Below are 21,569 nucleotides of genomic sequence, written 5' to 3'. Positions count from 1 at the left end.
GTTACACCAAAACTAGGCTAGGCTCAACTTAACGTAGCAGGAATATTTTTACTAATTTGGCAAGTGAAGCCAAATTATTTTGATTGCCCCTGTGGCTGGCTCCATTGTAGGTCATAAACCCCTCCCTCTCCATTTTAACAGAGAGGATACAGACCAAAGTACACGTCCAATTGTCTGCTCCCGAACGGACATGCCCAAAACAACTTTCCAGGGCAGGGGTGTCCAAACTTTTTACAAAGAGGGCGAGATTTGATAAAGTGAAGATGCACCAGGGGCCAATAGTTCCGCCTGACATTTTTTTTAACTACAAATATAATACAATACAATATAAGACAATTTTCATTGTTACAATAATCTTTATTTTTCAAATGGCATTTTAACCAAATATAAGCCACTTAGGTAGACATGAACAACTCTTAAAACACAATTCTGCATTCATATCTGGAGAGTCAGATAACATTGAACAAACTGTATGGAATACCTTAAATTTCCATGAGTTTTTTAAGAAAATTTAAAAATACAGGTATGTACATGTGTAAAAAACCAATATATACATTGTATATATAAAGTGAGTGAGTGTGTCCGTCACAGTGCTGAGTTTAGCAGTTTGATGGCGACAGGCAGGAATGATTTCCTGTGTCGCTGTGTGGTGCATCGTGGCAGTAAGAGTCTCTGACTGAACAAGTTCCTGCTGATCAGCACATTGTGGAGAGGGTGAGAGGGAAAGTCCAGTATAGTCCTTATTTTGGACAACATCCTCCTCTCAGACACCACTGTCAGAGAGTCCAGTTCCTCTCCCACAACATGGCTGGCCTTCTTGATGATTCTATTGAGTCTGTTAGTGTCCCTCACCCTCAGGCAGCTGCCCCAGCAGGCAACAGCATATGTGATGGCACTGGACACCACCGACTCATAGAACGTCCTCAGCATCGTCCTGCAGATGTTGAAGGACCTCAGCCGCCTCAGAAAGTAGAGGCGGCTCTGGCCCTTTCTGTAGACCATGTCCACGTTCTTGCACCAGTCCAGTTTGTGGTCCAAGTACACCCCCAGGTATTTGTACTCCTCCACCACCTCCACAGTGGCCCCTTTGATGTTGATAGGGGTCACTGTAGCCTTAGTCCTCCTCAGGTCCACCACCAGTTCCTTGGTCTTTGTCACATTGAGCTGTAGGTGGTTTTTCCCGCTCCTTGTGACAAAGTTGTCCACTGCCGTCCTGTACTCTCTCTCATCCTCCCCCAGTAATACACCCAACAACTGCAGAGTCATCAGAAAATTTCTGAAGATGGCAGGTCTTTGTGCAGTGCTTAAAGTCTGTGGTGTAGATCGTGAAGGGGAAGGGAGAGAGGACAGTCCTCTGTGGAACCCCAGTGTTGCAGAGTCGGCCTGATGGTGTCAAACGCACTCGAGAAATCAAAGAACGTGATTCTCACAGTGCTTGCCGGCTTGTCCAGGTGGGTGTAGAAAGTGTGTTTCTGGCTTTTCACTGTTAATAATGACAGATGTTACCCTTCATAACACCCAATTTCAGATTGATCAAGAAACAGATAACTTGCTGACAATAATCTGGATCTGGATTTCAGTAAAGAGGCCAGGTCTGGTTTGATGGCAGTAGTTGAGATGCGTAAAATATCATGTAAGCGGGAGTCACTTAGTCTTGACCTCAATCAGTTCTTGCTCAAGTTCATGACAGAGAATGTCTGCTCACACAAATATGTGCATCCGAATAAGCTCAGGATTTCTCTGGGAAAATGTTTGCATTTCTGGAAACCTGCCTTTATCCCGTTGCCAGTAAAAGTCAACAAGATAAAGCTGCTGGTATTTGCTGCACAACTCATTGTCACACTGCATTCCACATTCCACTGAAAGAGATGCGATCCCTGTTGCGTAACTCTTCATTTGCGCACCAATGTTGTCCTGTGGGGAAACTGTCAATGACCTCTTTCAAAGCTGGGTGCGCGGTGCAGGACTCTGTTTGGGATAAGTGTCTTTGGAAAAGCTGCAGCTTGGCAAAGGCCTTGATGTGAGTGTACAGCTGGCTCACCACTGCATCTTGTCCTGGAAGATTAACATTCAGCACATTCACATGCTTCGTTATGTCAAACAAAAAAGCCAAATCTGCCAACCATACAGGATCGGACAGTTCTTCCATCGGTTGCCTCTTTTCACCCAAAAAATGTCCAGTTTCCTCTCTGAGAGAAAAAAATCGCTGCATTTGCACCCCCAACTTAGCCACCTCACATCGTGATATATTGCATCTCTGTATTCAGCCTGGATGTCAATCAAGAACTGCTGAAACTGTTGGTGGAATAGAGCTTTGGAGGGAATACAATTGATGGCCTTTATCGATGGTTTCATAACATGATCAAATTTGAGATGTTTGGAGCAGATAGCCTGCTAGTGAATTATACAGTGAAGTTTAATAGTCTTACCTCCTTTTTTGCTGATTTTATTGTGGGAAAAAGTCAGGGGCCCAGGCCTATCCCTGAAAAATAACCCCATAAAGAGGTGTGTCTGGATATTTTTGTCTATAGAGTTATAGTGTATCTTGGTTGGCATCTTATTTTTCTGAGACATAACGCAAACTGATTGGCCACAGTTGCATCAAATGTAGTCATATTAATTTGGAAAATAATATTTGGATACACCATGTTTTAGTGTACCAGAATGTTCAACAGAGACATACAATAAATTTGCTTTGTAGGTGCTATTTAAACATGTCCATCTAAATTGCACCTAATAAAATCCAATGGATCCACTTGAACCTAAAAGGAGAGTCAATGAGCCTGTGTAATAAAGCCCCAGGGGCTGTGTGCTGCTGTTAATGGTTGCTAAAGCTAAATCAAATTCAGATAAAAGCAGCCTATAAATGGACATTAAACACCCTTGTCTGTTTGTGTGTGTTTTATTACCACACCAGGACACCCAGACAACCACCAAGGCCCTGTCAAACCATTTAAATGTCCAACACTGACACTGCACATACACACACAGAGAGAGAGAGAGCGAGAGAGAGAGGGAAGACCATTACATTCTCCACTAAATGCCTCCTAGGCGATCCCCCTTTCCAGCATTTTTATTGGTGGTGATGGAAAGAGACCAGGGTCACTGTGGAAACCACATGGTCGGCTGGATATAGGACCTCATCTGGCTGTGCATAGGCATCTGTGCCATGCCTGCGAGGACACTGCCCCAGATCTCAGTTGACATTTGGCAGCCTTTAGTGTATCTGAGTTTGTGTACAGTAGATGTGTCAGTGGGGGGGAGGGGCTGGTGAATCTGGTTTATGCTGAAGAAATTTCTTTTTCATGACTTGAGCCTAATGAGAACATTTGGATGCATCGTAACTGGGTCTTGAGAAATGCCTTTCATGCACTGGTGCCAGTTTTGGCTTTGTTTTTGTTTATTTTTGACCATTTGTAAAGCTGTATGTGCTGATTTATAGCAGAGATGAATAGTCAGGGTAAAATATTGATTTGCCTCATAAAAACTAGGCCTTTTAACACAAAAAGCTGATGCTTTCAAGTGTCCTCTTTTCATGAGAATTAAAAATTCTCTTTTCTTTTTCCATCTTTTCATCTTCCAAGTTTTTGGGTCTTTGAATTTCTTGTTCAGTAATCCCACTTTAAACAGGCTTAGTTTCCCTCCTTCCACGCATGTGCTTATGTAAGCCGGCGACACTTCATTGTTGCAGAAGAGAGACTGAGGGAGAAAGACAGACAGAAAGAGAGACAAAGCAATGAGATGAAAAGACTGAGAGCGATTAACAGATGCATGACTATTGCTAAAGCCTTACACCGTCCTCAATGATGTCAGCTCGATAACTAAATGAATTAGCAGCTGCAGGATAATCATGTGTTCATGTGTAAGCCTGATTTTACATATGAAGATCTGTTTACTCATCATGGGACGCACTGCGAGAATAGCTGTACAATGTCTTTTTCTGTAGCTCTGGAGGAGCTTTGTGAAGACAGAAACCCAAATTATATCATAATTATGTCAACAACACATTTTGAAAGTAAAGCTTGTGTCACCACACTGAAGGAGGGGAGTTTAAAATAAATTTAATGTTTGCCAAGCTGTGGGGATCTAAGAAAAAAAAAAACACATTAATCTGCACTATGGAAAATGTAGTATTCAGTGTTTTTTGGAACTTGACCCACTGTGACTTTGTCAGTCAATAGCTCAGATTTTAACTGTCTGTTTTTAATCTTGTACATACCATCAAACTTAAATACTACAATCAGGTGTGTACATACGCAGACTATTAACTGCATATAAATACATGTTTCACCACTGTCTCCCACTCTTCAGAAATAAAGACAAAATATTTCGGATAAGGGTCCTGCCAAATTATGTTAGCACCTCATCTAGTGACATCATTTGGAGCCGCAGTACTAATAAGACAGTGGAGCTGCAGTTTCAAGTTCCCACCCACACCCGTGTCTGACCCAAGAAGAAAGAAAGTGACATATTTTGTCATTGGAGGGAACTCACTCCAACGAAATTTGTGCTCTGCATTTAACCCACCCAAGTGACGTGCACACACACACAGCAAACCCAGGGCAGTGGGCGACCGCGTGCAGCGCCCGGGGAGCAGTGGGGGTTAGGTACCTTGCTCAAGGGTACCTCAGCCATGGACACCGGGACGGGGAATCAAACCAGCGATCCACCGGTTACGGGTCCAACACCCTAACCGCTGATCCACGACTGCCCCAATCATGAGTAGCTCTCAGCTGTCAATCATGATGTTTCACCAACGTTTAATAGCATCAAACATGGTGTATGCATGAAAAGAATTATCTAAAATGACATAAACCATCTTTGTGAAAAATTTATTTGACATGTACTTTGAGTTTTAGTTTTGGCTAATGTTCCATCTGCTAACATGGAGATGAGGGGTCTATGACCTACACTACAGCCAGCTACCAGGGGGAGATCAAAATGTTTTGGCTTCACTCTTTGGGAGCTGTCCATTTTTATGCAGTCAATGACACGGACACATTCCTGACATGGGCATAACATAGTGAAATCACAACAGGAAGAAGAATTCCTTTGTTGTTGATGACTGATGTTTAACAAAAGTAGGACTAAGAATGAGGAGCACAGTACATGCAGTTCAGTCCATATATATTAGGACAAGTATAAGGGTTTTTTTGGCATTCGGCCTCTGTACACCACCACATTAACCTGGAAATGAAACACTTAAGATGTGAGCAAAGCCAATTTTATACACCCGCTCCCATTTTTGGTGGCTCATGAATGATGGGACAAATGGCTGACAGTCTCGTGGCTAGGTAAGGCCAGTTCCCTCATTAGTCCATGACAAACCAAGCAGATACAGGTCTGGGATTGGTCACATTTAGATCTGAATGTTTCATTTCAAATTTAGTGTGGTGGTGTCCCAGTATATATGGACCTAACAGTACATGCAGGACGCAAAATAAGTATGCAGTCTGTGCACTATTGTGGATTTTAGTTAGACATGAGCAGATGCTGCACTATGAAATGGCCTTAAGCTGTTTGCGCACCAGTTGCAGTGGTCCAACAGCTCACAGGGGTACCTTTGAGTAGTCAATATGTCACAAAGCCATATAGCCATATCTAGCATCTATTTCAGAAGGATGCACAAAAAAGCTCTGCATTGCCACTTTCTGGTTTGGCAAGCTCTCTTAAACAGAATTTGCATGCTCTCTCTCCAACATTGCACAACACAAGCTAAAGTTTTGAATCTTAGCCAGTCTGCCCTCAGGGTAACTCGTACTCTATTATCGTAGATAAGACAGTGAACATGATATCAGACACTCTGAAAACAGTGATGATTTTACTATATTATGTGCACTTCATTTGAGTCACAGCTGTAAACCTAACATTCAGATCAGTGTAATTTTGACATATTCATTACAACATAAAATTTTTAGCCACATGACTTCATTAGATGACTATGGGATATCTAAAAAAAACAAACAAAACAAACAAAAAAAACCCCAACATTATCTCACAGAGACTGTGGTTCAGTCACCATCAAGTCTGTATGCTTTGATTTTAAGCTTAGACAGCTTGGTGTTTTAGGCACTGACTTTGGTATCCTCAGCCATTAGGATATTAGGATAAATTCTTTAAGTAAACTCAACTTCACACCGATGAAGTACACAATTCAACACTGATATAAAGCCTAACAAAATACCACTAGAGTTATACCACAGTACACAATCTGGCAAACATGGTGAAAGAGAGCCCAACTTAAATACTGGTAGAGGCGAGTGATTGAAGGTAGATGAGGAACAGGTGTATACGTAGGTAGCTGATAGGTCACAGGAAAGACTCCACCCAACTCCAGATTGTCTGTCCAGATTGGACAGGCAAGAGACAAACCAAAAGACCAATAACAAGGGACAAAGGGAGCGGGAGAACAGAACAGGAAATGAAGACACAACACACAAGATAGTAATCCTGACAGTAAATGTTTTGAATCACAAGATGGATCACTGCAAACAAGGATTCATATATAATAAATTTAAATGCACATTACACATGTTAGGTCAAAAACAAGAGTAAGACAGAGCATTGTTTTAGCCATTCACTGATCAGTGGTGGACAGACTGTTGTTGGCACAGGGTCTCCAGCTGCATATGGTGGGCCACCAGCATGCAGAAAGTCATGATGCATTTATGGTAAAACAGTTCCAAACCATGCTTAAGATTAAAATTGAGTATAATTACTACATCTTTGTCATAAATAATAAAAAAAGAAAACTAATAACTATTTATTTAGAGGAATATAAAGGCCAACTAATTTTCTAGCATGCAAGCCAGTCTGTATGGTGCTCTAACATGTTTTCTATAGGCATCCAAGAGGATTTCAGTCCATCAGTGCTTCTCATCCACTCAAATCAGTTTGGACGAAGGAAGTGGGCTGAGGATAGCAGGCCGAAGTTGTGATGCAGACTCTTGGTGTCGATTACAGAGTCAGCCAGTGCAGAGAAAGCGATACCCGGCCTGCAAGAGGAGATAACGAGGAGACAGAGGCGCAGCCCCAATCACACATGAAAGGGATTTTTGGAGGCTGAGTCGAGGTTCTATTCCCCTGGAGTCCCTCCACCCTCTGTCACACACACACAGGCATCACATGCAGCAGCACACACCTCATCCTTGTCTTTCACTCACTTTCACACAAACACATGTAGCTCCTGGCCCCCTCCTCCTCTCTCGGATTATCACAAAGACAAAACAAGTCCTTGGATCTTGTAACACTAACGTTGCTATCTTCGTATGTTTTTCTTGCAGCCTGGCTTTCGTTCTGCCGCTTTTTCAAACTGTCTATCATCTCTTACCTACCTGTTTTCCTCTCTCAAACATATACACCATCTCCCTCCCTTTATCTTTTTTGATTTGATTAGACAATTGCATGTCACGTCCCATTTTATCTTTGAGTCATCAAGCATAACTGAACAATGAGCAAATATATTCTTTATTAAATGTATCCATATCTTTTCCAATTCTCACCAACACTCCTGCTTAGTTTTGTCACCAAGCAGTTAACTTGATGCTCAGTCTTTGCCTTTTCTACACCTCTGTTTCTCCTGGTGGGGTTTCCGTCAAGTCTTCCAGAGACTGGACAGGAAGTACTCAATAGTGGCTTCCTGTCCCACACGCACAAGGCAACATAATGGTGCCAATGTAAAAAGAAAAGTCAGACTGTTTATTAAATATTCAGTGGATACAGCCAAGCGTTCACTAGAACATAACATCAATTTTTAATTGAAGGCTTCAAGAGGCGTCCTGTACCATTTCTTTGTAGTGTTCCTTTGTGTGTGTGGCTTTATGTGCATCTATTAACTATTGTAATTACACCATGCATTTCAACTGCATCAAGCATAGTTTGTTTGATTCAAAATAAAATATTTCTGCCATAATACATTCAGCTCCATATCAGCCTCATAGCAACATCATTTATCATTTCATGATAGTGAGGGAAAAAGAGAGGCTGTCGGGTACAAATTAAACTAGCTTGTAGTAAAGAGCTTAATAAGGACTTTAGCAACAAACTTAGCAATGGATGTACAAATAGCTGATGTAACCCAACTCAGTTCAATCAACATACTCACAATTTGCTCATCACCTTTATCACTTGTGTAAAATCATGTTTAGACCTACTGCTCTCTGTCTACTCCTGGACAGCCATTGTCAAACATCTCGACTATGTGAGCTTTGCAGCACACAGGTCACAATGATTGTGTCACAAACTTAAACAAGCTTGTTTAGCAAAACCTCAAATATATAGAGGAAGAAAGAGCAACTGTTAGCCAGACAGATTGACGTCTGTGAAGCTTATTCAGACTGAATCACATTTGAAAATAAGAAGCAAACCTGCAAACACAGGGAAAAGAACAACTTTAATGGAAAAACAGGAAGCATTATCACATTTTCAGAAGTTGCACAAGTGTTGCATCTGTTGAGCGTTTTCTGTATCATACAGGCAGATGATCTGGCAGATAAAAAAACAGTCAGATATGCTGCCTGTTACGAGGGACAGTTTGTCTATAGGTGCATGTGAGGGTGTGTACACTGGCACACGTGTATAAGTGTTGTGTATGGGCATGTTTGTATATTTGTGTGAGTATGTGTAATTCAGGGGAGACTCCCACCTGCTGAACCTACGTCACAGTGACGGCTACAGGTGATTCAGCCTGCAAGTCATGTGGGAGTGTTTCCACTGGTGTGTGTGTGTGTGCGTGTGAGCATGTGTGTGATTTTCATGGAACCTTTTGGAGGGCGAGAGGTGGCTACTGAGAAAATTGAAGGTATTTGATAGCTCAGTTGGGATTAAAAGATGAATAGTGAAACATTAAACCACTGCAAAAACATCCACCTTGTGAACTCATGTTCATGTCATGTTTGTGCCATTTGACTCACTCTTGAACTTAAAATATATGGGGTTCAACTAATACAGTATATCTTCTATGTGTGTGTGTGTTATCGGTTTGGCTTGCTGTTTGTTTGTTGTTGTTTGGGTAGCCAGGCTGGCTGTGCGTGCATGTCAGTGCATGTGATTCCCTCTCTGTCCTCCTCACATTCATTTTCAACATGGCAGCCTGGTAGGAAAACTTTCTTCCATTACAGCTAAATAGTACACTGTTTCTGAAAACACTTTAAGCAAGAAATACACAGCAAAATTAATTAGTTTCCGCTGCGAAGCAAAAGTGTTAAAATATAGGATTGAAATGACACTGTTAGAAGTTGATTTAACTTACCGTAACTGTGTAACAGAGTTGGTGTCATTGGGTGGAGTTTGTGACTCAAGTCCCACAGAGTTATGGAACCACGCCTCTGCTAGCGCATCTTCATGGATTTAGCTCTCTAGATCCGAGTTGTATTAGTAACACTTTAGGTGAAGTGTTAAATTAACTCTGCAAAGATTGGGACAAAAGAAATACCAGCGTAGTGTTAGAAGTGACTCTCTCAGAGGTGATTTAAAAAATATGCTGTGCAGGCAATGAAGTATGAAAATCTTGAGCCATATTTGAATAGCACTGCCTAAATGTGGGTCTGAGTTTCGGGATGAGTTTGTGTTCCGTTGCTGCTTTCTTTTCGTTTCAACTTTATTGACTGAACAACACACACATTTGTTTTTGTCTGAGATGCTGATGCTCTAGTAGTGTGATAACTAGCAGCAGTGAATGTCGCCTGTTGGTATACAAGGGCCACCTTAAGACCTTAGCCTTTTTCTTTCCTGCACTTTCACTTGGAATGTTTTCCACAGGAATATTTTTCCTACATGTAACAGGAGCATAAAATAGAAATAAATAAAGCAGATTATGCTGCAGGTGACACAATTCCAGCAAATGTTTATAAAAATAATGATTATTGATAACTGAATGAGTAATTTAGTTTTAGTTTAAATTATGAGAGGAAATGTTAGAAAATTTAATGCAAAGGAAAACAGGCAGGAACAATGAGAGAAGATTTCATTTTGTCAGCCTGTTGGTTTGACAAGTCATTCACCAACCAGCCTTCCTGCTGATGTTGTAACTGAGCAAGAGCTCCAAGACTGCTGTTCTGAGGCTGAATGTGACCCCCCTGCTGAGGTAGATATGATAAAACAATTTTCCTATGCGATAAACACTGAGCTGCAGAGATAACATTCAATCAATTTCCAAGTAAGAACTGGAAAAAACATGGTGGAAAAAAAAGGATGTGTCTGTCTGGGAGCAGCTCTGACACAAACTGCAACTGAATCAGATCTCTTACCTGGCTTTAATGACCTGGGAATATGATAGAGGCAGCAGACAGAACAAGGCCCTGCAGTGTGGGGAGGATGACAACATGACAGGCTGTAATAACATGCATTAAGTCCTGAGTGGGAACAGAAACCAATACACTGATATTAGCTCTCCTTCGCCTGGAGGTGACCAGAGGTACAACCATGTCTCCAATATAGACAAACAGAAAGATATAGCACACACACACACACTGCCTGGCAGTCAGTCACACACACTCCCACATGTGCAGATAGACACACACACTCTCACCAGTGAAATTCCACACCATCCCTCTGTTGTGCCTCAGGTTACATTGTGGTGTATGAAGTAGTAGGCAGTTATTCCACAGACGGAACTGACTTGAAAAACAAGTGAATAATGTAAATGTTTCTGCTGAAATATGCAGCTTCATAATGAGGCAGATTTTGACATTCAGATAAGAAAAACTCTTTTAATGGAAATAGAAAGAAAGGAGCATGCTTCAGAGAGGCACACTCTTCAGTTTATATTCATATCTGTGTTCTTCTTCTTCTGGACTCTCCCTTTGTGGGAGGACCCAGCTTCCTAAAAGCTTTTCTTAGATACTTTATTCAAACATTCAAAGTCAGCTCATTCAGGGCATCGGTGTCTCAACTTGTTGAATTGTCCTAATCTTAAACTGATATTTTACCTTCTACCCTGCGTTTTAAATACATAACATGTGGCTTTTCATCCATAAATGACTACAAGCTAATAGACCTCTTTTATATATTTTGTCAAGTTGTGTGTTCCAAATGTTTCCAAAAATGTTAAAACCCAGAGAAGTCTGTAAGTCTGTTTAAGCTGATGGTGGTTTCAGTTGGTCTCCTGTCACTGTAACTTCCAGGAGAGAGTCAGAGAGTGAAGAAGGAAGTTTGTGAACATGTCTAAATGTAATGTGAATACAACTTTAAACTATAACTCTGTGGCTGTGAACATTTGTGGCTGAGTCCTGTCAAGTTGATTTTATCACTAATGGTGGTTGTTTAAAAATGAAGGCAACAACTCCCATGATCCCACATTAAGTATACTGTTTGTTTTGTTATTAGTGGGAGACCATACTCCTAGCGTCAGAAACTGCATACTGCGAATTAGCATGATGTAGATTTGAATTTGTGCCCTTGGAGTGGCAAACTGGGGTGGTGGTCCTCATAGAGGGATCACAATCCTCAGCCTCCCTGGGAAAGTCTATACCAGGGTGCTGGAAAGGAGAGTCCGTTTGTTAGTCAAAACTCAGATCCAACCAACTGTCGTGGTCCAGTCCCAATCTACAGCCTCGCAAGGGTGCTGGAGAGGTCATGGGAGTTTGCCCAACCAGTCCACATGTGTTTTGTGGACTTGGAAAAGACTTACGACCGAGTCCCTCGGGGCATCCTGTAGAGGTCCTCTGGGAATATGGGTGGTTGGTCCATTGTTACAGGCCGTCCATCCAACCCTCACCTGTGGTCACGAGCTTTGGGTAGTGTTCGAAAGAACAAGATCGCCAATACAAGTGGAGGAGTTCAAGTACGTTGTTCACAAGTGAGGGAAAATATAGTGGGAGTAAAGGGAGAGAGAGATTGACAGAGAGATCATGGCAGCTTCTGCTGTGATGGGAATGCTATACCGGTCAGTCGTGGTGAAGAGAGAGCCGAGCCAAAAGGCTCTCAGGACACGAGCTGTGGGTAGTGACTGAAAGAAAAGGATCACGGATACAAGGGGCCGAAATGATTTTCCTTCACAGGGTGGACGGGCTCAGCATTAGAGACTTACTGAGGAGCTGGGAAGGGCTCAGAATACAGCCGCCGCTCCTTCACATCGAGAGCAGCCAGTTGAGGTGGTTCACATGAAAAATATGTTCCTTCTTCCCTTTTTTGTCACTCTTCTGAAACTCTCAGAATGACAGCATTAACGTTGTTGTCAGTTGTTGCTAAAATTGTTGTCAGTTATCTTTCATTTAAAAAAATAACAAGATATACTACATGCTTTTAATACCAGCTGTTATTGCCCACACATTATTAAAGCCAAAGATATCATCTGCTAAAGCTATTTTGAATGTCTAAGTGAGCTGCCAGATCAGAGATCAGTTTGATAAGAACACAGACTATTCATAACACTGACATCACTACATTTGTGCAGATAGTGACATGACACACCACTCACACCTTTGTTATTGATCTTTCCTGTCCTCTCTGGACATGTTAGTCTGGAAAGTACTCACACAGAGACAAATGTGGCAAAAGAACCACTGATGATTCACTCTAGAATAGAATACATCTGTGTGGAAATGCCACGGTGAGTGAATGGACTGTGTTGCATTGCATAACAGTTGCAAGCAGTGTGTGAGTAAAAGACATGTGATGGATGTCGTGAGCCAAGCCCAGTCCTTCCATGTGGGCTATTGCCTGGTGCATTTCTACCTGCCTCTGAAAGGTGCTCCACAACTGGGTAGCTTTACAAGTAGAACACCCACTAACATTTCAAAGCGCACTACTGCTACAACACCTGGTATCTTCTTTGTCTAATCACCACGTAATTAAAAAGCTTTACAGATAGTTGACAAATTTATTTTTTTCTTACTTTGGACAAAGTCAGGTTGAGTATGTCCCTGTTTTTCCAATAGATATCCTAACCTAAGCTAATCAACTCCTGGCTCTAGTTTCTTACTTATCAGAGAGTGGTATCTATCTATCTATGTAAAATTGTCAAACTAGTCCTTTAATTGTTTCATCTCTTATATTTTGTGATACATCTTTGCCTATGGGCAGCATGGTGGTGCAGTTGTGTGGAGTTTGCATATTCTCCCTGTGCTGCGTGGGTTTTCTCCAGGTACTCCAGCTTCCTCCCACAGTCCCAAAAACATGCACACTGGATTAATTGGCTACTCTAATTGACTAATAATTCCAATTTTAATTGGCTAATAATAATTATTGGCTATGAGCATGTGATTGTCTCTCTTTGTGTGTTGACCCTGGCGACCAGTCCAGGGTGTACCCCACCTTTCGCTTGTTGTCAGCTGGGATAGGCTCCAGCCCCCTTCAACCCTGCATGGATAATGTGGGTGTAGAAAATGGATAGATGGACCTCAGATGACCTAATGTTGTTGTCTCCAGATCCTCTCAGCAAACTAAAAGCTTGATCAAAGTCAGTGGGGCAAGGCTATAGCAGATTGAAAGCCAGAAGTTAGGAATATTCACTGCAAAATGGAACCAAATGAAGCAAAATACAAATGCATTGTTTACTACAGCAACTTCTTCCACTCAAAGCATTTCCAATCAATGACTGGGGCACACAGGCTGGGTAAATCTCGCCAGAGCTTGTGACTGTGTGGAGCTGACTGGGAATAAGAGGCCATGGATTAGATAGTCGCAGGTCGGGGTACATGTAAGAGGATTGGTTGTGTGTCCAATAGTCTGCGGGGAAAACAGACAGATGAACAATCAACCAGCTGTAAGCTTGGAGTCATCAACAGTTTATCATAATCTGCCTTCATCTTTTTCTCCTCGTAAACCAGCAGACTCTACTTATCTCATTTTTTTTACAGTACCTTCCCCTTATATTCCACCTAAAAGCGCAATCGAATATAATTCAAAGTGAGTCCTAGTGTATTTACTTGACTTATATGTCTCGCCTTTGTGTGCTCTCTAACCTTTGTAACCATTATTTATCTCCTGTGTCCATTATCACCCCCTTTCTCTCTCATCACTCCCCCTCCTCTCGTCCTCTTTTTAACCCCTGTATCCTCTCACCCCCTTCTCTTATGTACCCAGCAGACAATCTGAGATGGTTTACTATAATCATTACTCTAATGACCCTTTCCTCTCCGAGTACCCCCATTTCTCTTCTGTATAATGAGGAAAATTGTAGGTCATCAGCCAAAAGCCTCTGTGAACTGGACCGATCAAAACAGGCATTCAGTTAGAGAAGCCTGTAAGTTACATCCACAGCAGAAAGCACTACTGCTGATATTTTAAAAAATTAGAAATGACATCATTTGTCTGGTTTAATTTTAATAATAACAATATCGCGATTTCCTGAGATATTTGTTCAGTAAGCCATGTTTTTGTCCACCAATGCACTTCAGGAAATAATCTGTCACAGTAAGAAGTGCCTCCTTCAAAATGGACTAAAATACCCACATTATCTGGTGTCATAGTATGTTATAGTATTTATGTATAGGTGCATACATACATGACACAAACACAGAAACAAGGCCAATAAATATTTGAAAATATTTGGCTGTAGCAGAAGGCAGTTTGTTCGCTGAAGGGCTGGAAAGCGGTACAATAATGAGTGTCTGCAGGCAACAGTGAAGCATGGTGGAGGTTCCTTGTAAGTTTGGGGCTGCATTTCTGCAAATGGAGTTGGAGATTTGGTCAGGATTAATGGTGTCCTCAATGCTGGGAAATACAGGCAGATACTTATCCATCATGCAATACCATCAGAAAGGCATGTGACTGCCACCAAATTTATTCTGCAGCAGGACAACAACCCCAAACATATATCCAATGTCATTAAGAACTATCATCAGCATAAAGAAGAACAAGAAGTCCTGGAAGTGATGGTGGGCCCCCAGAGCCCTGACCTCAACATTATCGAGTGTGTCTGGGATTACATGAAGAGACAGAAGGATCTGAGGAAGCCTACATCCACAAGATCTGTGGTTGGGTCTGCAAGATGTTTGGAACAACCTACCAGCTGAGTTCCCTCAATAACCGTGTGCAAGTGTACCTAGAAGAACTGATGCTGTTTGAAGGCAAAGGGTGGTCACACCAAATATTCATTTGATTTTAGATTTCTCTTCTGTTGGCTTTGAGCTGACTTCCACAGTTCTACTGAATTGTTTGTATGGGCTCTTAGTGTCCTGTTGATGTTGAACATTTCAAGGTATTCCAGCATCCATGTGTGTGGCATTGAGTCATAGACATTCTTGTTGTCAGTCCAGGCGGTGCACAGGTTGGCCTGCCTGGTCTTGCAGTCTCAACTGACTGCTCTGTTGAGCAGTGGCTGGTGCTTCGCTCCCCTGGCTTCCCTTCTGGGGCCCATTCATGTATTGTGCCTACTGATCTAACTCAGTATGATGCCTGATAGGAGTTTCCATGTTGTGCAGAGGCAGGCTGTCAGCAGCTGGTTCATTTGTGCTGCCAGGTACTGATGGACTGCAGTTAACATCTTTAGGCAGTAGAGGTGGATCATGTCATGGCCTGGTGCTGGCTAACTCTTCATGTTTGACGGTCTTTGTTGGATGTCTGCCATTGTAATGGTTACTGGGTCTTCTTCTAGGGGACTGCTGTGGCCTGTTCTCAGATCCACTAGCCACTGAGCATTGATGTTATATATAGGGTTAGTAACAGATAAGTGACTCCTATGTACTATATGTGCTAATAGCAGGGTTAGATTAGATAGATCCATCTACTCCTGTACTGTTGCATGTACATGAGGTCACAAATTGTGATGAGGAAACATTGGGAAGGTGATATCAGTCTTCTCATCTAACTTTCATCAAGAAATCAAATAAGCATATTTTGCAATTGCAGAACTATTCTTTCACATTAAATTATTTTGCATTATTCTGTTGGGCAAAAGTTATTCACATTATCTGTTCTGATTTATCCACTTTAGATCATTAGATTAGTAGATGAAACTGGGTCTCATTTCTTCCATAAAGCAAAACACTTCAATGCGTGACACAGTGGAAAATGTTTCCAGTTCAAAGCAGAAATGTAGATTATTTCAGTAACAGCCACATTGCTCTCCCCAATATTACTACCTCACACTTGCACACACTTGCACATGCATATTTATGCTGCTATATGCTAAAATCGGCTTCTTTATTTAATATTTATATATTATTTATTTATATTCTTTTAAATTCTATTTTTATTTAACTTATATTTCTATTTTATTCAACTTTTTACCTCATACTTTTATATTTTTATATTCTACTTATTGCTCCCGGGACCTGAGTGCGTACCATAAACATGTGAATGTGAGCTGGTATGACAATAAAGTTCCTTGAATCCTTGAATCCTTGAATCCATAGACTGAAGCTCTGTGTTGATGTTAAAAGCTGCAGATCTTTTGAATCTCTGTATCTGGACTTGCACTCAGGACTTCCACTCCATGTTTACCTTCTCTCTTTTCTTCACTACTCAGCCAGATTACACACACACACACACACACACATACACACACACACATATACAGCACACTCTCCTCCTTCCTTCACATGTTATGCATGAGCAGATCTCTTGCACGTGTTCTCTCACATTGTCAAAGCCTCCTTTTTCATTTTCACAACCTTCGCTTCATGGAAAAAATCCTTAAGTGATTTCATCACTTCACTATTCACTGAAGGCTTGACTTTCCATTTCCATGTAACACATGGCACTCTTGTATTACACTCATGTAAGAAAATGGGCTTATAAAATCTGGCCACATGGGAATCATATTTTTTTCCACTTCTTTTTTTTTCTCTCTAATCTTCTCTTCTTTGACCCTCTTCCTCCCCCATCACACCTCTTTCCAATTTTAATGTCCTCATTCATTTTTGTGACTTTTGATTTCCAGACACTGCACACATTATGACAACCTATGTTTCCCTCTATCTCCTTGATCAGCTACTGGTAAGTTCAACCCTTTTCAGCCTGAAATTTTGAACCAACCAGTGTTGATGTTGGTTGGTCCAGGTCCAGACTGAAATATCTCAAGAAATGGATGGATGATCATGAGGTTTAGTACAGGCATTAAATGTCTTCAGAAGATGAATCCTAATGACTTTGGTGATCCCCTAAATCATCTTGTAGTATGATCACAAGGTCAAAATCTTTATGTGTCTGATTTGGTTTATGGCCAATTGCCTGCAACTGGCATTCACATCAACCTTGGCGATGCTAGTTTGTACCTGTTAGCAACATGCTAAGCTAAGATGTTGAACATGATAAACATACTTGCTCAACATCAGCATGTTAGCATTACTGTTGTGAACATTAGCGTGCGGATTTTATCTTTTAGCTAGTAAAGCGCTGCTGTGCTCAAGTACAGCAGCACAGAGCTGCTAGCGTGACTGTAGACTCTTAGTCTTGTTAAATTAGTAATCTTGGAAGCCTGTCCTTCTAATGCACTTATTTACTGTAACATCTTTTCAGTGTAAGTACTTCAACCAAATGCAAGGAGCACAGAAATAATATATAAAGCAGAAATATTTTACTAACATATGACTAGCTTATTCTGATCCTCCCCATCATTTCCAGTGAAGGACATTCTCACACCTCTCCTCAGATGCAGTGCCTTCATTTGCCACTACTTTCATGCATCAGCCAAATAGCTGAAATGTGACCTGCAATGTCAGCTTACTTCAGGCACCAGGCCATTTCATTAACCAGCCTTATTTGAGGCGTCTACTTTTCACATGAGAATTCTTGCATGAAAAACCACGAGAATTTTCCTTTTTCTGCTCCTTTTGATCCCACAGCCACAGGCAGGGTAATGTGGGAAAACCACACTAATAGAGTACATACTTGTTCCACCAACACCAGTAAATTCTGCATAAAAACCATATGCATTTACATGGTTAATGAGCCAAATCTGAACAACTAGTTCCTGTATTTATTGTCACGAGAGATGTCTTCACTTTTTCATATTTGGTTTATCTGTACTGCAGATTCTAAATAGCCAAAACTATTAACTTATCACAGCTAACACTAGTAAGTTAGCAGATCAGATTCTGCTAAGTGGATGCCCTGGTATTCATAATTACAGTAAATCATTGTGTCACAGTGTAAGTCAGGCTGTACAGTCACATCACAGAGCGTAAACACCGTATGCACAATCAACATAGCAGCTACAGCTGGTACGCTTCTCTGATAGTCTGATCTCATAAACCCAGTGCCTCTCTATAATTCATCTACATCCTTCTACACATGCATGCAAGCCACATACACACCCATGCATGCTGGTAGGCACACAACCTCGACTGTTAACACACACAGACACAAAAAGGACCAGACTTCAGACAAACTGCATACAGACTTTACATATTTCATGAGTTAGACATGTGGGTCAGCGTTATTAGAGAAGTTCAGCTGAATTATGGGCCTCAGGGTGCCATGACTTACCAGTCACATGCATATGTAAGTTTAAGGAGGATGTTACGGTGACACACTTCCACTAGGGTGACCAGCATTTTTACCTTTTCCTGCATCCCTGTGCTGCATTCCACATACTGAGAAAACCTTCCCTGCTTTCTACACAGGGATGTGTTTGATGTTAACAAAATTGCATGTACGTGGTTAAAGTGCAGTTCAACATGTCTCAGTTTTTGCTGCCTGCACTATGACCAGTGGGGAAAAATGGACAATGCAACGTGAAGTAACGTGAATTAGAAAATAAACCTGTGCTTCAAAAACTGAAACCCAAAGATGACTGCCAAACAGAAGACAAATATTACCCGTATATATGCCCTGCCTTTGAATAATGTGTACATTGACTGTATCTTCTACATGCACACAGTCTGTCTTTATTGCCTGTGCAACTGGAGTGACATCATCGGCTTGGACAATAAAACTTGGTTCTGATTATGATGAGGTAACAGCATCTGAAATCACTAATGTTTACCACACTGTCCAATACTCTCAGTGACACACGCCAGCGCACTGTGGTAGTAAGGCAACACTGGTTAGATTCCAAAAAAATGGTGGTTTGTGTACAAAAGCAGCATGTAGGCCACCCCTTAGTATTGGTAATGTGTCCCACATTGTCTCACGCAAGCAAACTTGTTCCACAATCTGGTCATCCTTCCACAACGTCTGCAGACCCTGCCAGAACCCCTGTTTTTAGTTGTTTACCTCTGTCTTTCTCACACACACAGACACAAATGCAAAGATAGATATAACTGTTTACTGTGTGTCCCCACACACACACACACACGCATGCAGGGATGAACACACGCTCACACACACCCTAAGTGAAGTAAGACGTTGAAAAGGCTCATGGGATCTCACCTCGTCAAATGAAAAGCTTGCAAGGTCTGGCACTCATCTAGGCTATTATCCTCACATGGAAGGCCCCCCATCTCACACCATTAGACAAACACACACACACACACACACACACCCTCTTAGGCACCAGCATGAGGGCATAAAGGGAAAGAAGGAGACTTTTAATGGCGTGACACCTTTTATGGATGGGTTAGTGTCAGCCAGATTGAAAAAACAGATAGAGATGAGGGGAATACCATCATCATTACCTTCAACCTCTCACACACTGGAGGCAGTGATGCATTTGAATGTTCATGCACAAGGCCTAAGAGGTTAAAACATGCCTTTATCCGACTGTCATTCTTGATAAGAGTTGTCTGAATTTCTTGATGATGCCGGCAGAGGAACATTCTGCCCTCCTTTCTCGTCGTACCCCTGGTGATTTCACCCTCATCTTACCTTCAATTCTGCTTCAGTTTTACATAACACTCAAAACAAACCATAGAAATGTGCCTCTTGAATAAATGAATGTCTTTATGGCATTGTTAAAGCACACAAGCCATATTTAGTGTCTCTCCAGACCCAAATAAATCAAACCAGAAGCATTCACTCAAGCACCAGCCATTACACCTTAGTAATGCACTATTTTACCCCCCATGCACACACACACACACACAAACTTTCTTTCCTGTCTTGCAAATTTCCTTGGCTCATTCTGGCGACCTAGTTTACAGCCCTCGCCTCTGAGCCACAGAGAGTTGGTTCCTTTTGAAGATGCATTGAGCAGCACAGCATGACAAGCCCATTATAGAGCCGGAGGAGGAGAAATCGCTCAATTACCAACTGGCACCTCATGAGGGAAAAGCAATGCGCACTGTTCACTTAAGTATATCAGTTTTTATGACTCAATAATAAATATTCTCAAGTGTTGCACACAATAATCTATTCTCTTTTATACTAAGAGTTAAATTCATATATTCTGCATCAAATGAATGCTTCTTGTACCGCTGCTAGACAGCTTAATAGCAGCCATTACCTTTCTTATGTTTTCGTATTAGTGATCATAAACACACCTATAAGCTGTCTCATATTTTCTCCTGGCCCTGAAAGTCACACAAGTTGGAATATCAGACAATGAGTAAAGGAGCAATAGCAATAGAAAACCACAGTGGCGGACCGTGCATTTGGCCTTCACTGGGGACATACCTGACTTAGTTCACCTCTTAATATAACCACTATCATGTTGCAATTATTAAAAAACAAGAAGAATAGAGAAGAATATATTAGTCCATTCAGTAAAGAGTTATTGGAACTAAAAGTTATCTGTTAGGTCTTTGAGCTAAGAGGCTTGTTAACTGCTTGCTAGAGCTAAAGTTTATTGAGAAGCTGCATTTATACTATACTATATACAAACTAGTCTTGTTTTGTGATGCAGTTTATGCTTGTAATAATAAGTTATGATTGTTGCTTCTGTTTTGTTCCATTTTTCTGCATATAAACCTATCATGGTCCCCTGTAATTACAGTGTATTACATTACAGTGAACCTAACGGAAATCAGTTTGCTTTTTATGTACTTACAGAGGATGTCAGTTGAGTAGGCAAAGACATATTTGCCTGTTCACTGCTAAAAGAGTATGACCATATGCGTGCATCCTCTGTGTGTCTGAGGCGCATTCACACATGTACTTAGAGCTGTCTACTTGTGATTGGATCACTGAAGATGCATGTTAATGTCAGGTGTAAACAGGGCCTGATATTGCTGTCATTCTGGCAGGCCCTGTCATCTCTCTCAAATTACAGTGAACATTAAGTTCCCTGACTGAGGCCTTTCTTGCCTGATTACTGGCTAACTTCCAGAGGAGTGCATTTTACCGATTTGATTAATAAAATTCTAATTAAATGTGCAAAAAGTAAGGGGGTGAGTACAAGATTTTAAGATAAAAGTCAGTATACTGTGTTGGTTCTTTTCCAATTCTTTTACAGTTTATGCAATGTTGCAAAGAGGCACATCTGCAGGACATATTAGCCAACGTTAAGAACTTAACAGTTACCTGATAAAGTGATAATAAATGAGTAAAATAGCACAAGTGTGCATGCAAATACAGTTGGACACACCCACACAGGAGCATGAAGGCATTCACAGAAGCAATCAGGCAGACACACAGTACAGTAGATGCAACCATGCTGCACTGATGAATCCTCATACACATAAACACACAGACACACACACACACTCACTCACACACACATACAAATCCCTTGTACAACAATAGTGAAATATTAATCCAGGCTCACAGACGGGCTCTTCCTCAGTAAGATGAGGGCGAAGTGGGTC

The sequence above is a fragment of the Scatophagus argus genome, chromosome 8, assembly GCF_020382885.2.
Source record: "Scatophagus argus isolate fScaArg1 chromosome 8, fScaArg1.pri, whole genome shotgun sequence".
Lineage (NCBI taxonomy): Eukaryota > Metazoa > Chordata > Actinopteri > Scatophagidae > Scatophagus > Scatophagus argus.
This window is presented reverse-complemented; position numbering follows the sequence as displayed.